Raw genomic sequence first — 12,886 nt, 5'->3', positions numbered from 1 at the left:
AGGTCACAGCAGCACCTGATTGCTCTTTTCTGATTACCTCCTGTGGGATAATTCATTCAAAATTCCACGTTATGGAGCTCTCCTCATCTCCTGCCTGATCCTGGGGCACCAGGAGGGCACTGAGCAGGAGAGGAACCTTCCCTGGCTTCCCATCTCCTGGGGGAAAAAAAAATAAAATAAATAAACCAAGCTTTTCCTCTTTAACATTTCACCGAAAAAATAGAGGAGCTCAAATAAATAAATCCCTCCTCTATCCGCTTTCCAGCCCAGCTTTTCCAAAAGCCAGCAGGCAGAAATCTCTTTACGTGCCAGGGCAGAGATAACAATGTAATTACGAGTTGCGATCAATGGCTCTCATCTCATCAGTCCTCAGCCTAAAATAAACAGTTTTCTTTCCACCCCAAGGCCCAGAGTGTGGCTAGCACCTCCTCTGGGCTCCTGGCCACTGCGGTGGTGAAGCTCTTGCTGGCATCTGGAGAGGCCATGAAGATTTTCCGGGGGGAAGCTGAGTTTTGGGACGTTTTTCCCACAGGGGAATGTTGGATCTTGAATGGGAGAGGTCAGTGGAGACCCTCAGGGGATGCTCAGCTCCTCCCGTGCCAGTGAAACGGGCAGCTGGGTTTTAGTGGTTGTGTGAATTTCCCAACTTTTTTGGAGAAGAAAAATCAGCTTTTCTTTTCTTTTTTTTTTTTGTAGGCTGCAGAATGGGAGTGTAACTTAGGGCAGTTGGGGTGAGGAGCAGCTGCCATAAATCCCAGATTCCAACAGAGCCCATGCTCCAAGAAAAGTGGCATGGGTTAATGGGAATTGGAAAAGGAAAGGGAGACTGATTAAGCCCAGCTTAAATATTAACTGGGCATAATGGTGACTGGTTTGTACTGGGAGAGAGCCCAGGAGTGAGGAATGTACCCGGGATGGGATGGGATGGGATGGGATGGGATGGGATGGGATGGGATGGGATTGATGGGATTGATGGGATGGGATGGGATGGGATGGGATGGGATGGGATGGGATGGGATGGGATGGGATGGGATGGGATGGGATGGGATGGGATGGGATGGGATGGGATTGATGGGATGGGATTGATGGGATGGGATTGATGGGATGGGATGGGATTGATGGGATTGATGGGATGGGATTGATGGGATGGGATTGATGGGATGGGATGGGATTGATGGGATAGGATGGGATGGGATGGGATGGGATGGGATGGGATGGGATGGGATGGGATGGGATGGGATGGGATGGGATGGGATGGGATGGGATGGGATGGGATGGGATTGATGGGATCTCCAGCACATGGGAGCTGGCTCAATGCCAGGCTCAGCTGGGATAATTTGTGCACCTTCCCGCTCTGCCCAACGCGGAAAGCGGCGTTTCGTTAGAAATGAGCACAAAATTCCAACCTTTCTCACCCTTCTGCCATCATCCCCTGGCTTTGCTCTTTTCCAGCCACCACCGCTCCATCCCAGCCTGGCTGTGGCACTGAGCTCACCTCGGCTGTTCCCTGGGGGCTGCATTTCAAATTTCCCGGGGGGGGGAATGGGTTTGAATGGGAGAGGCTGGGTTTGGATGGGTTTGGATGGGATGTTATTCCCACATCCCTCATGGGAAGGGGATCGCTCCCTCCCCCAGTCCCTGCGTGTGCATCCAGCCCTTTCCATCCTGCTGCCCAGCCAGAACTGGAAATCTGCATTTTCCTGGAATCCAGGGTGGGTTGTGATCAGTTGGGAGCGGAATCTGGCCTGGCAGGAGCGGGATGGGAGCTGGGGAGCAGCGGGTGCTGCATCCTCGGCGTGGGGGACACGGACACGGCTCCTCTGGGGACATTTTGGGAATGCTGGGTGTGAAAAACGCCAAGCGCTCGGTTTTTAAAATGTTAAAAGTTGAATAGTAATAAAATGGTTATAAAAATAATCATGCAATTGGAGTAATAAAGTTTAGAGTGAGGACAATTACAAGACAATAAAAAGCAAAGAATTATGGACGTTCTCAGACACTGAGTCATGAAAAGCATCCCTTGGGACCAAAGGAATCACCCTTAAACCAATGCACTTGTTGCATATTCATACATCCTTCATGGTTATGCATACATTCTATTCTAAACAAGAAACTCTGTTCATTTAATCCCCTGGCGTCTTCGAGTCTGAGCAAGGCCTGAAGAAATTAGTTTCTTCTGATAAGAAGCCATAAATTCCTCTCCTTTGGAAGATTTGGGTGTTCTTCGAAGCGAGTATCTCATCCTAAAAAAAAAAAAAACCTTCCCCCCCACATACAGAGTCTCTATATATATAATTTTTTTTAACTACTGAAGTCTTCATTTTAACTACAAAAGCACAACTAATCAATATAATACAATACCTATAGTAACTATCTGCCTAGAGCCATATAATGTGCATTTTTCACAAGGGCGATGAATGCAAACCCCCTCCCGAAGGTCGGGTTGGGAAGATCAGGCAGTGGGATGCCAGCACCTCCTTCCAAGCTGGATGGAGCAGCTGGAATGAGGCTGGAAAATGCAGTTTTCTGCTTTCAGAGATCTGAGCGGTTCCCCGAATCCATCCGGGCTGCAGAGATAACAGATTTCTCAGGTTTGCTGGGAAAAATCCCGACAAACTCCTTTTCAAAAGCTGCCTGAACAAAAAAGGCTCGCCTTGATCGGGGGAAACCGGGGAATAAAAGCTGTGGCAGACAAAAGAGAAAAAAAAAAAAAAAATTAAAATTTAATTCGGGTCAAAAGGAACGTCACTGAGAAGCCTTGGGGGTGTTTGTGAACAGGATGGGCCGAATTTGAGAGGGAAGGAGCCTGAGAAATTGGCGTCACTCCTCTTTGTCCCCTGATGAGGGTCAGCATCGTTAATTAAGGGCAGAGCTGATGGGTATCGCCCTGATAAGAGCCCTGTCATGGAAACCCTGAGTGCCACAGCCAAGATCTTCAGAGCCTCGGCAAATCAGAGCTTTATTCAGCTTCTAACAAAGAGTATTTTCCTTTTAATAGCCAAGTTATTCAGTTCCCTGTGACTCCCACTCCTTTGCAAAGGCAGGTGGCACTTCCAGAGGGGGAATTCAGGCTCTGCCTTATCTCCAGAACTCTCCCGAGGATGAATTTCCAGGAGCTCTCACCTCGCTGGAGCTCACACCTCCCATCCCCGGCTGCTCTCGGTGTGTTTTTAAATGTCTCGGCCCTTGCAAATTGGTTGCGATCGAGCAGCTGGAAAGTTTGCAGGGAAACAAAGCTTTGGAGACCGGCAGGAAAAGCCAGGATGCAAACTTGCCTAAGGGAAAGCTGCTCTGCCAGGTGGAATCCAGGTAGGTTATAGCCCCGAAAATGCGTGTTCAGAAACACAGAATCCCGGGATGTGATTCTCTGCAGGTGCTTTTATTGAGAGCTCTGGGAATCGGGGGTCCAGCCCCAAATCTGACTCCGACACGGCTTTCGAGCTGAAAGTATTTTATATTCTATCGTTGCATAACTCACACATTAATTATTAAACTTATATTTTTCTATTGTATACATTGACATGAGTTTCTCGTGATCTTTCTTAGGTCACTGACCAGAGTTTCTCATGATTATTCTTATGATTTAACAGTAATTATATTTAATCACCAAACAATCATCACATCTAACAATTATATCATGTACTAGCTACACAGTGCAGTTCTAGCAAGTGTGACTTCTCCATGTGCTTTAGGGCGTTTATTTCTCCAGGGCCTACTAAGCTTATTTTTTCCTTTTAACCCTTAATCCCCATGATTTAAAAACCCTTTTACTATTGCTCCCACCCCTGGAAGGGCTCAAGGTGAGGTTGGATGGGGTTTGGAGCAGCGCGGCATAGTGGAAAACAACAGGGCGTGGAACGGGATGGATTTTTAATTCCCTTCTAACCCAAATTTTCCTGAGATCCGCGAAGGAAGCAGAAGAACGAAGCAAAGCCCGTTAAGCAGCTGCTGAATAAAAAAAACGCAGGGAAAGGGAAAATAAAACCCAGCAAGCCCCTGGTGCACCAGGATAACCCCGAGTGGGAATTTTATCGATCTCCTTTGTTTTACAAGGGGCGCTGACGCGATGATGTTTGGCAGCAGCGTTAACACTGAAATACGAGCTGCGCTCGGGCCTCTTTATCTTTAATTGTTTGAAAAATGACACGGGGACGGCGTTGGTGCCCTGGAAATCATCCCGGGAGGTGCTGGTGCACAGGTTGGGAACCTGCTGGTGTGACGCAGGGACCCGCGGGGGGTCACCCAGCTTTGCCCAATCCCCGCGTTATGAATGAAAATTTGTCCAGCCAAATTAAAATGAAAAAAAAAAATAAAATATTTATTTTGCAAACCAATTCTATCTAGCCAGCCACAAGGAAAGAACAGAGCCCTTGTGGGAACCCCAGCCTTGCTCTGGGGTCCCATGTGGTGGTGAAATTTCTCCTCCAAGCCGTGATTCCAAAGAAAAACTGAGCAGGCTCTTGCTGTTCGGTCTCAAGGCAGTTTATTGTGAGTTATCTAAAAGATTTTCTTCTGGGGCTGCTGTGGTTTGCTCACAGCTCAGGCAGAGGCACACACACACCCTGACATCCTCTCTGTCTGTGTCTTCTTCTTCTCTCCCCCCACCCAGGGCTGCTGCTAGCTTTTATATGATATATTACATATTACATGTTTATAGTTTGCCCCCAATACCTACTACCTATATTACAAAGTGCTTTTCTGCTCTAAACCAATCTGTGAGTGCCAGCATCACCAAGAACATGGAGGCGAGGAAGAAGAAGGAGGAAGAACAGGATCAGCCCACTTTCCTCCATCTTAGAACTTCTGACCCCCATGTACAAAGTAAAAAACCCCCTGTACAGGTGCTAAAACCCCCCTGTACAATACTAAAAAAAATTTCCTCTCTGTTTTTTAACTACTTTTACTATATTATCTAACCTTTTGTCACTGCTTGTTCCACCTCCAAAGCTGGTAACTCATTCCATGGCTCAAACTCAAAATCACAGCTGTTTGCAGCTGCCTGCCAGGATCTAAAATGCTTCTGACCAAGGCCTGGAACCTCCAAAAATGTCTGAGAGACATTTTGAGTTCCACCAGGCCCTGGGTGTGCAACAAGAATTCAGCCTCAGCAGAGGTTTCCCCTATGCCCACACACCTCCATCCTGGCCCAAGTGGTTTTTATAGGGAAAATTCCACCTGAGGCCAAGATTTCAGCAATCAGTCTTTTCTTCTATTCAGAGTCCATAGGTTAATAAAATTTTCTTTTTTTGGTGAAGAGGGAGAACAATTCAGTGTCCGGAGTTGTTGAATCCCGTGATGAAATTCACGGGAATTCGGGAATGCTGCATTCACATGGATCTGCCCGAGGATTTCCATGATTTTCAGCCAGGACTTTCAGCCCCACCCCTCTCCATCCCAGAGCTGGAGAGGAGCAGGGATGGGATGGGAGCACTGGAATCCTGCCTAGCCACGGATTTCTGGATAAAACCCCAGGACCACATCCCAGCCCTGCTGCAGGGTCAGAGGGGACACTGCAAAGCAGCTTAGGGACCTGAAGCTTTTCCAATTTTTGGAAATATTGGCGATGATGGGAAGCGACAGTGGGCAGGAGGAAGTTCAGAGTGAATATTCCCATTTATCCCAGACAAGCAGGTTTTCCAGGAAAGGAAATGCCACCAGCTCCATCTTTAGGTGTCGTTGCAATTCTTCTATTTTTATCAGAATTAACTTTGGAGCTGGACAAGCTTGAAATGCCAATAATTAAACCCAAACAACCCCAGGATCAGGTGCCACTTTTTGTCCCCAGTGGGGCCCTGGCCCTATTATTTGAAATGGATGCAATTATTCTTCTGGCAGAGTAATAAGTTTCTGTTCTGCAGTACCCAGCGGACCCTAAAGCAGAACAAATGCTTTAATAAACCCAGGATGGCCCTTCCTGGAAGCTGGAATGTCAGGTTATTAAGGAGTGGAGCAGCTTTGGGAATGTTTAATAAATGATTCCCTGGTATTTCTTGCTTGCAATGTACCTCTCTGATTAGTAAATGTTTTCTTCTCACTGATTAACTTTGTTTATTTCTTAATTAGGTTCAGCGCCGGCTGTCTCGTGGTTCCCAAATAATTGTTTGATTAATGGGCCTGGATTTACATTTTCATTAAGCCCCCACCACAGTTAGCAGGGCCAGAACAGGCAGAGCTGGGCCCTCAGAATGATAATTTTAGCCCATTAAGTAATAACTGTTCTATTGATCTGAGATAATGGAGCACCGCAGTAAATCCAGGGCTGAGTCCCAGAATTCCCGGGGGAATTTTGGGAATGTTCCCCCAGCAGCACCTGCTGCTCCAGCTCCCTTGGCCTCCACTTGGGAATTAAGGGGATGGGATGGGATGGGATTGATGGGATGGGATTGATGGGATGGGATGGGATGGGATGGGATGGGATGGGATGGGATGGGATGGGATGGGATGGGATGGGATGGGATGGGATGGGATGGGATGGGATGGGATGCGATGGGATGGGATGCGATGGGATGGGATGGGATGGGATGGGATGGGATGGGATGGGATGGGATGGGATGGGATGGGATGGGATGGGATGAGATTGGGATTCGTTGGGAATGGGGAATGGGGAATGGGGAATGAGGGATGGGATGGGATGGGATGGGATGGGATGGGATGGGATGGGATGGGATGGGATGAGATGGGATGGGATGGGATGGGATGGGATGGGATGAGATTGGGATTCGTTGGGGATTGGGAATGGGGAATGGGGAATGAGGGATGGGATGGGATGGGATGGGATGGGATGGGATGGGATGGGATGGGATGGGATGGGATGGGATGAGATTGGGATTCGTTGGGAATGGGGAATGGGGAATGGGGAATGAGGGATGGGATGGGGATTAGGAAGGGACGGGGATGGGGAACGGGCAATGAGGAATAGGATGGGATGGGGATGGGAATGGGGGTGAGAAACGGGGCTGGGATGGGATTGGATGAGGGATGAGAACGGGGTGGGGGTAGGAATGGGGACACAATCAGGAACAGGAGCAGGAACAGGGATGGGAACACGAGGACACAGAAGAGGACGCTGCCAAGGAGCCGCTTGGCCGCTCATCCCTGCTCCTCGTGTCAGCCTGAAATGTGTCTGGAGATGCTGCCCCGGTGGGAAAAAAATCCCATTTTCCCCCAAAATTATTCCCAAAAAACCCATTTTCCCCCCATTTTTTCCCAAAAATCCCATTTCCCTCATTTTTTTCCCCAAAATCACATTGTTCCCCCATTTTCCCACAAAAAAATCCCATTTCCCCCATTTCTCCACCAAAAATCACATTGTTCCCCCATTTTTTCTCCAAAATCCCATTTCCCCCCATTTTTTCCGCAAAAAATCACATTTCCCCACCATTTTTTCCCCAAAAATTGCAATTTCTCCTATTTTTTCCCCAAAAAGCACATTCCCCCCATTTTTTCCCAAAAATCCCATTTCCCTCATTTTTTTCCTCCAAAAATCGCATTGTTCCCCCATTTTTTCCCCAAAAATCCCATTTTTCCTGATGTTTTTTTCCAAAAATCCCATTTTTCTCCCATTTTTTCCCAAAAATCCCATTTCCCCCCATTTTTTCCCCTGAAATCCCATTTCCCCCAAGACTCTGGGGGGGAAAACAAACCCTTTTCCACATTCCCAGGGGCCATGCCAGGCTGTGGGATGTCCCCCTGGCAGGGCTTTGTCACTCGTAGCACCCCAGAAGAGCCCGTTGCTATATTTGCTCTCACCACAACCGTGCCCTTTTTATTTTCTTTTTTTTTTTTTTAATACTGGATTCTGCTCTCCAAAAGTAGGACGCAGCCATCCCACGTGTCTGCTCCAAAGCTCCGTAATCTCCTGCCCTGGGCCAGCCTGGGGAATGCTCTGGCCAGGAGCAACTTCCCAGGTGCTCCAGGGGCTGCAGATCCAGCAAGGAGAGGTTGGAGGGGAGGAACCCCCCCAGAAACCCCTGGGATCTGCTCCTGTTTCCTGGGAGATTGTCACCCCTGCCTGGGGACCATCACACAGTGATGTGGCACTTCCTCCTTCCCACATCCCAGTGGGATGCTCCTGGCATGCTCCTCATCCTCGGGAGGACAGAGCAAATCCCTCTGCCAGGAGCTGCCAAGGGAGGATGGCAAAATGGGGCAAAAAATGGGGATTTTGGAAGGTTTCCCTGAGTTTTCCTCATTCCACATTGGAAGAAAACTGGAATTTGCCTCACTGCTCTCCAGCTTTTCCCCCTCTGGAGTGCAGCCCTGCCCCAGGGAGGGTGAGGAGCAGCTCACAGCTCATTTATCAGCCAGAGCTGAGGGAAAAGCCAAAATCCTGTGGTAAAAGCAGGGGAAGCAGCTTTGCCTCTGCATTCACAGCTCCGTGGAAGCGTGAGGGTGATCCCTGTGCACGCAGCTGGTTCCTCTGCTCCCCCCCAGCCAAACACCCGCGCTGCCACCAGGATTTGGGCACCTGCTCCAGCTGGGAACATCCTGATCCAGACCAAAAGCACCACCAAGGAGCAGTCACAGCCTCAGCCTCCAAAACTCCAAATGTTCGCTGGAAAATTTCCAGCTCTGCCTTGCTTGCTGCCTGTCATAAATGAGAGTTTATTCAGCCGGATTAAAAATAAAAAATAATTTTATTAGTGGTCAAATTTTACCTAGCCAGCCACGGAAAAAGACAGAGCCGAGCCCGGGGTCAGCCCTGGGTGTGCAACAAGAATTCAGCCTCAGGGGAGGTTTCCCCTATGCCCACACACCTCCATCCTGGCACAAGCGGTTTTTATAGGGAAAATTCCGCCTGAGGCCAAGATTTCAGCAATCAGTCTTTTCTTCTATTCAGTCTATAGGTTAATAAATTTTTTTTTTTTTCTTTTGGTGATGAGGAGGAATAATTCAGTGTCCGGAGTAGGTGAATCCCTGATTTACGGGAAGGCTGCATTCACATGGATCTGTCTGAGGATTTCCACGAGATCCATCTTGGGCCATTTATGCGATGATCAGCACCCGATGATCAATACCTGGAGTCCCATGGAGTCCAGCCTTGGCCCATCTCCTGGCCCAGCCACATCCTTTTACTTGTAAATCAGTTTCCAATATACACCCGGACTCACCTGCAAAGGGGGGGAACTAATACAAACAGGCACAATCTAACAAGTATCCAATATTCCATATTTCATACAAGGGATGGCGTGAATTATATTTACTACACATAACACTGTCCATCCACGGTCGAGGATTTTGGGAGCTGCCTCTTGCCCAGGTCAGGGCAGATCCTCATCCCTCCTCTGCTCCAGCCCTTCCCCACATCCATCACCCTTATCCCGGGGATTTAATCATCCCTGAGGCTCCCAGGAGCTGCTGGAGAATTTATTTCCCCGCACCCAGGACAGGCTGCCCTTGCAGGGTGGGTGCAGCTGGGGAGCTCCTCGCTGATCCAAACCCTTCATCCCTCCAAAAATTCCCTCCTTCAAACCTTTTTCCTCCAAAAGCCCCGAGTTTGCAGGGCAGGAAGAAATTCCAGGAGTTGTTTGGTGATGCCTCCGTGGATTCTCCTGGCACAGTCTCATCCCAGTGCCTGCCGTGCTCCAAGGGCAGCCTGCAAACTCCAACACGTGAAAGACAAGCCCAGATCCATGAATTAGTGGGAAGAAATGGAAATTTGATCCCTTTTTGAAGTTTAAAAGGAAGGTGCTGTGCCTGAGGGGGGTTGGGGGAACGGGAGCTGAAGCTGGGATGTGCCTCTCCTCTCATGGAGCACCAGGGATACTCAGGACACCCCTGGCAGGAATCTCCATCACATTTGGGATTTCACCAGCTCTGGAAAACAAAGCCCTGAGCCCAAAATCAGCTGGAAGCAGCTGCACGCATTACAAAATGCCCATGGCTTGGGAATTCCTGCCTGGCTTAAGGAATGTTTTGTGTTTAGGGAGAGAATTGCCCTGCTGAGGAGAAGGGGAGATGGTTTTAAACTCAAAAAGGAGAGATTTAGATTGGATTTCAGGAAGAAATCCTTCCCTGGGAGGGTGGGGAGTGCCCAGAGAAGCTGTGGCTGCCCCTCGGTCCCTGAAGGTGTCCAGGCCCAGGTGGGATGGAGCATCCCTCCTTTCCCCGAGCCATCCCCTCCTCCCCAAACCATCCCCTCCTGCCCTAAATCTCTCTTTCCTGACCCAAAATGCCCCCCACCCATACCCTGTGCCAGCAGCACAATCCCAAAGTGTTGGTTTGTATAATTTATGAGCAGGACAACCTGATTTAGGCCCTGCTGACAAATGGGATGTTGTATTCCAGGAGTTTATCCCTGGGGAACAAATAAACAAACACAGCGCTGGAAACCTCATGAATTTTTTAAAGAGCTTATCCAAACCTCTTTTTTCCCCCTTTTCCCACAGGCAGAGTGGCTGAAAGGGGAAATATCCCCTCCATCTGCATTCCCAGCACTTCTTTTCCCTTCAATCCCTTAATCCTCTTCTTTCCAGCTTTAATCCACACGGTTGCCTCTTGCTTGTTTGGTTTTTTTATTCATTCCCCCCACTCCAAATAATCACAAAACCAACACCGAGCCTCCAGAGCTCCGTGTGTCCAAACTCCCACAAAACCCCGAGCATGACATCATCCCAATTCCTGTTTTTTTTTCCCTCATTTTACCCTAGAATGACCCCGGATTTGCAGCCCCGGGGCGTTTTTTGGGATTTCTGGCAGCGGCAATGGGACATCCATCACTGCCTGTGCCGGGAGCTGGCCCTGGCATCCTAATGAGTTAATTAAGGAAAAGCAGGAGAGGTGCGGGTCCTTTGGGAATGCTTCCTGGGAGATGCTCAAGGAATTCCCAGGGAACCGTGGCTGCTTCCCGGGGGAGCAGGGAAACACCAGAATTGAGGAAAAAACCTTTGTGAATTCCCCTTCCAAAGAGAGGCTTCCCAAAATTCCCCCCCCGCCGCTGCCAGGGCTGGCCCGGGATGATCGCATGGATTTCCCACCTCCAACCCCTCCAGATCCCCAAATTCATCCCTAAAAGCAATTCAAATCCATCGGGGAGAACTCTGCTCAGCCCCTCTTCAGTGATTCCAGCTTGTTCCTGCCCAGGTTGTGCTGCTGGATAATGAAAGTGGAAAGGAAGAGCGGGAAAGGCCGGCAGGAGCTCGTTATTCCACAAATTCCCTAATTCCTGGGTGTTATTCCCTTTCCTGCCCCACAGCTCAGGTGGAGCAGAGGCACTGGGAGTGCAAGATTTGCTAATTATTGATGTTTAATCAGCTGCTCCCCGATACCTCAGCCCAGCTCCCCAGTCTGGGAAAACCGGGATTGCAGGGACATTTTCCACCTGCACCCTGGGAGGTCAGCAGGGATAGAAAAACATCAATAAATGAAATGAGGGGCCTTGTCTTGCCCTTCCCTGGATGTCACCTCCATAATAACCCAGGCCTGGAAGTGCAAGCACAGCCTCATCCTTGGGAAGATGGTAAAACCTCTGGAAAAGCTCTGGGATGCTGCTCCAGGATCTGCCATGGGAATGGCAGGGACCAGCAGGACAGAAAGTCCCTGTCAGCTGTACCCTGCAACCCCCAGGCAAAAAAAAACCCAAAAACAAAAACAAAACAAACAAAACAAAAAAACAACAACAACAACAACAAAAAAACCAAACAAAAAAAACACCAAGAGAAACCCCCCAAAAAAACCAAAACAAAAAACAAAACAAACAAAAAAAGTAAAAAAAAAAAAAAAACAAACAAAAAACCCCACAAAAAGCCCAAACAAACAACAACATCAAACCCCAAAACAAAACAAAAAAATCCCCCCAAATCCCCTCGAATTTCCAATCCCAAAAGGCCCCACATGTAACTTCAATCCCAAATGAATTTTCCCACACCCCGACTCGTTATGGAGCAGAGCAGAACAGCACCAGGCACCCCATTTCAATTGGAGACTCTGACCTTTCTGCTGGGGATCTTTCCAGCCACCCTGATTCCAACTTCTTATTTGTGTGTGTGTGCTGGCACTTCCTAATCCTCCAAATGAGATTGGATGCAGCTTTTTCAATATTATGATGCACTGCATCCTCTTTTTCCCGGTAATTAAAAGGTTTTTCAGTGCCCATAACGAGGGCTGCAGTGCTGGGGAGGAGGGGACTGTCCCTCCAGTGTCCCCACCAAGGTGGGCACCCAATATTTGCCTTTTTCCAGTCAAAGCCACCCCGGTGCTGGGCACTGGGAGCCACTGGCTCCATTTCCCTGGATAAGGCTGATGCCAGGAACCTCCACAATCACTTTTGGCTCAAAATCCAGCGTCCTTGACGTAGGGATTTATCTGGGGACACTTCAGGCCAATGTCAAAAGTCGCTCGGTAATAACCTCGGTGTTTTTGGGATATAAACAACCCTCAAAGCCCTGCGGAATTGGGTCCTTCTGGTGCAGCAGGGCCTTCCCAGCAGGGCCTCCAGCAGGAAGGGGGATCCCCAGCGGGATGAAGGAACCCCCGGGGATGTGTTGGACACCCCCGTTCTCCTGGCACCCGGGAAATTCCGCGCTCCCCGCTCGCGTCCCTGGATGTGGCTTTGGGAGCCGAGCTTCCCAAAGATTTGGGGGAAGGAGATTCCTCTGGAGCTGTTTGGAATTCTCTTCTCACCTGGAGGGACTCGTTGTGCAGCCGGGGATGCTGAAGGATTGGGATCATGACCGGGAATGCTGCGGGGTTGGGATCACACCGGGAAGGGGATGTGGGTCCCAGCTGCCACCAGAACCCCCAAAAATCCTCCCCCCCAGCGCTTGAAGTTGGCAATAAAGGGGGTGGGGGAAAAAAAATTCCCGCTCAAGTTAATCCCTTTTGAGTTGCGATTTTTTCTTCTTCCCAGGTTCGGGAAGTTTTGCAATTAATTTTTAATGGTTCTGAC

Source organism: Lonchura striata, chromosome 18 (genome assembly GCF_046129695.1).
Source record: "Lonchura striata isolate bLonStr1 chromosome 18, bLonStr1.mat, whole genome shotgun sequence".
NCBI lineage: Eukaryota > Metazoa > Chordata > Aves > Passeriformes > Estrildidae > Lonchura > Lonchura striata.
This window is presented reverse-complemented; position numbering follows the sequence as displayed.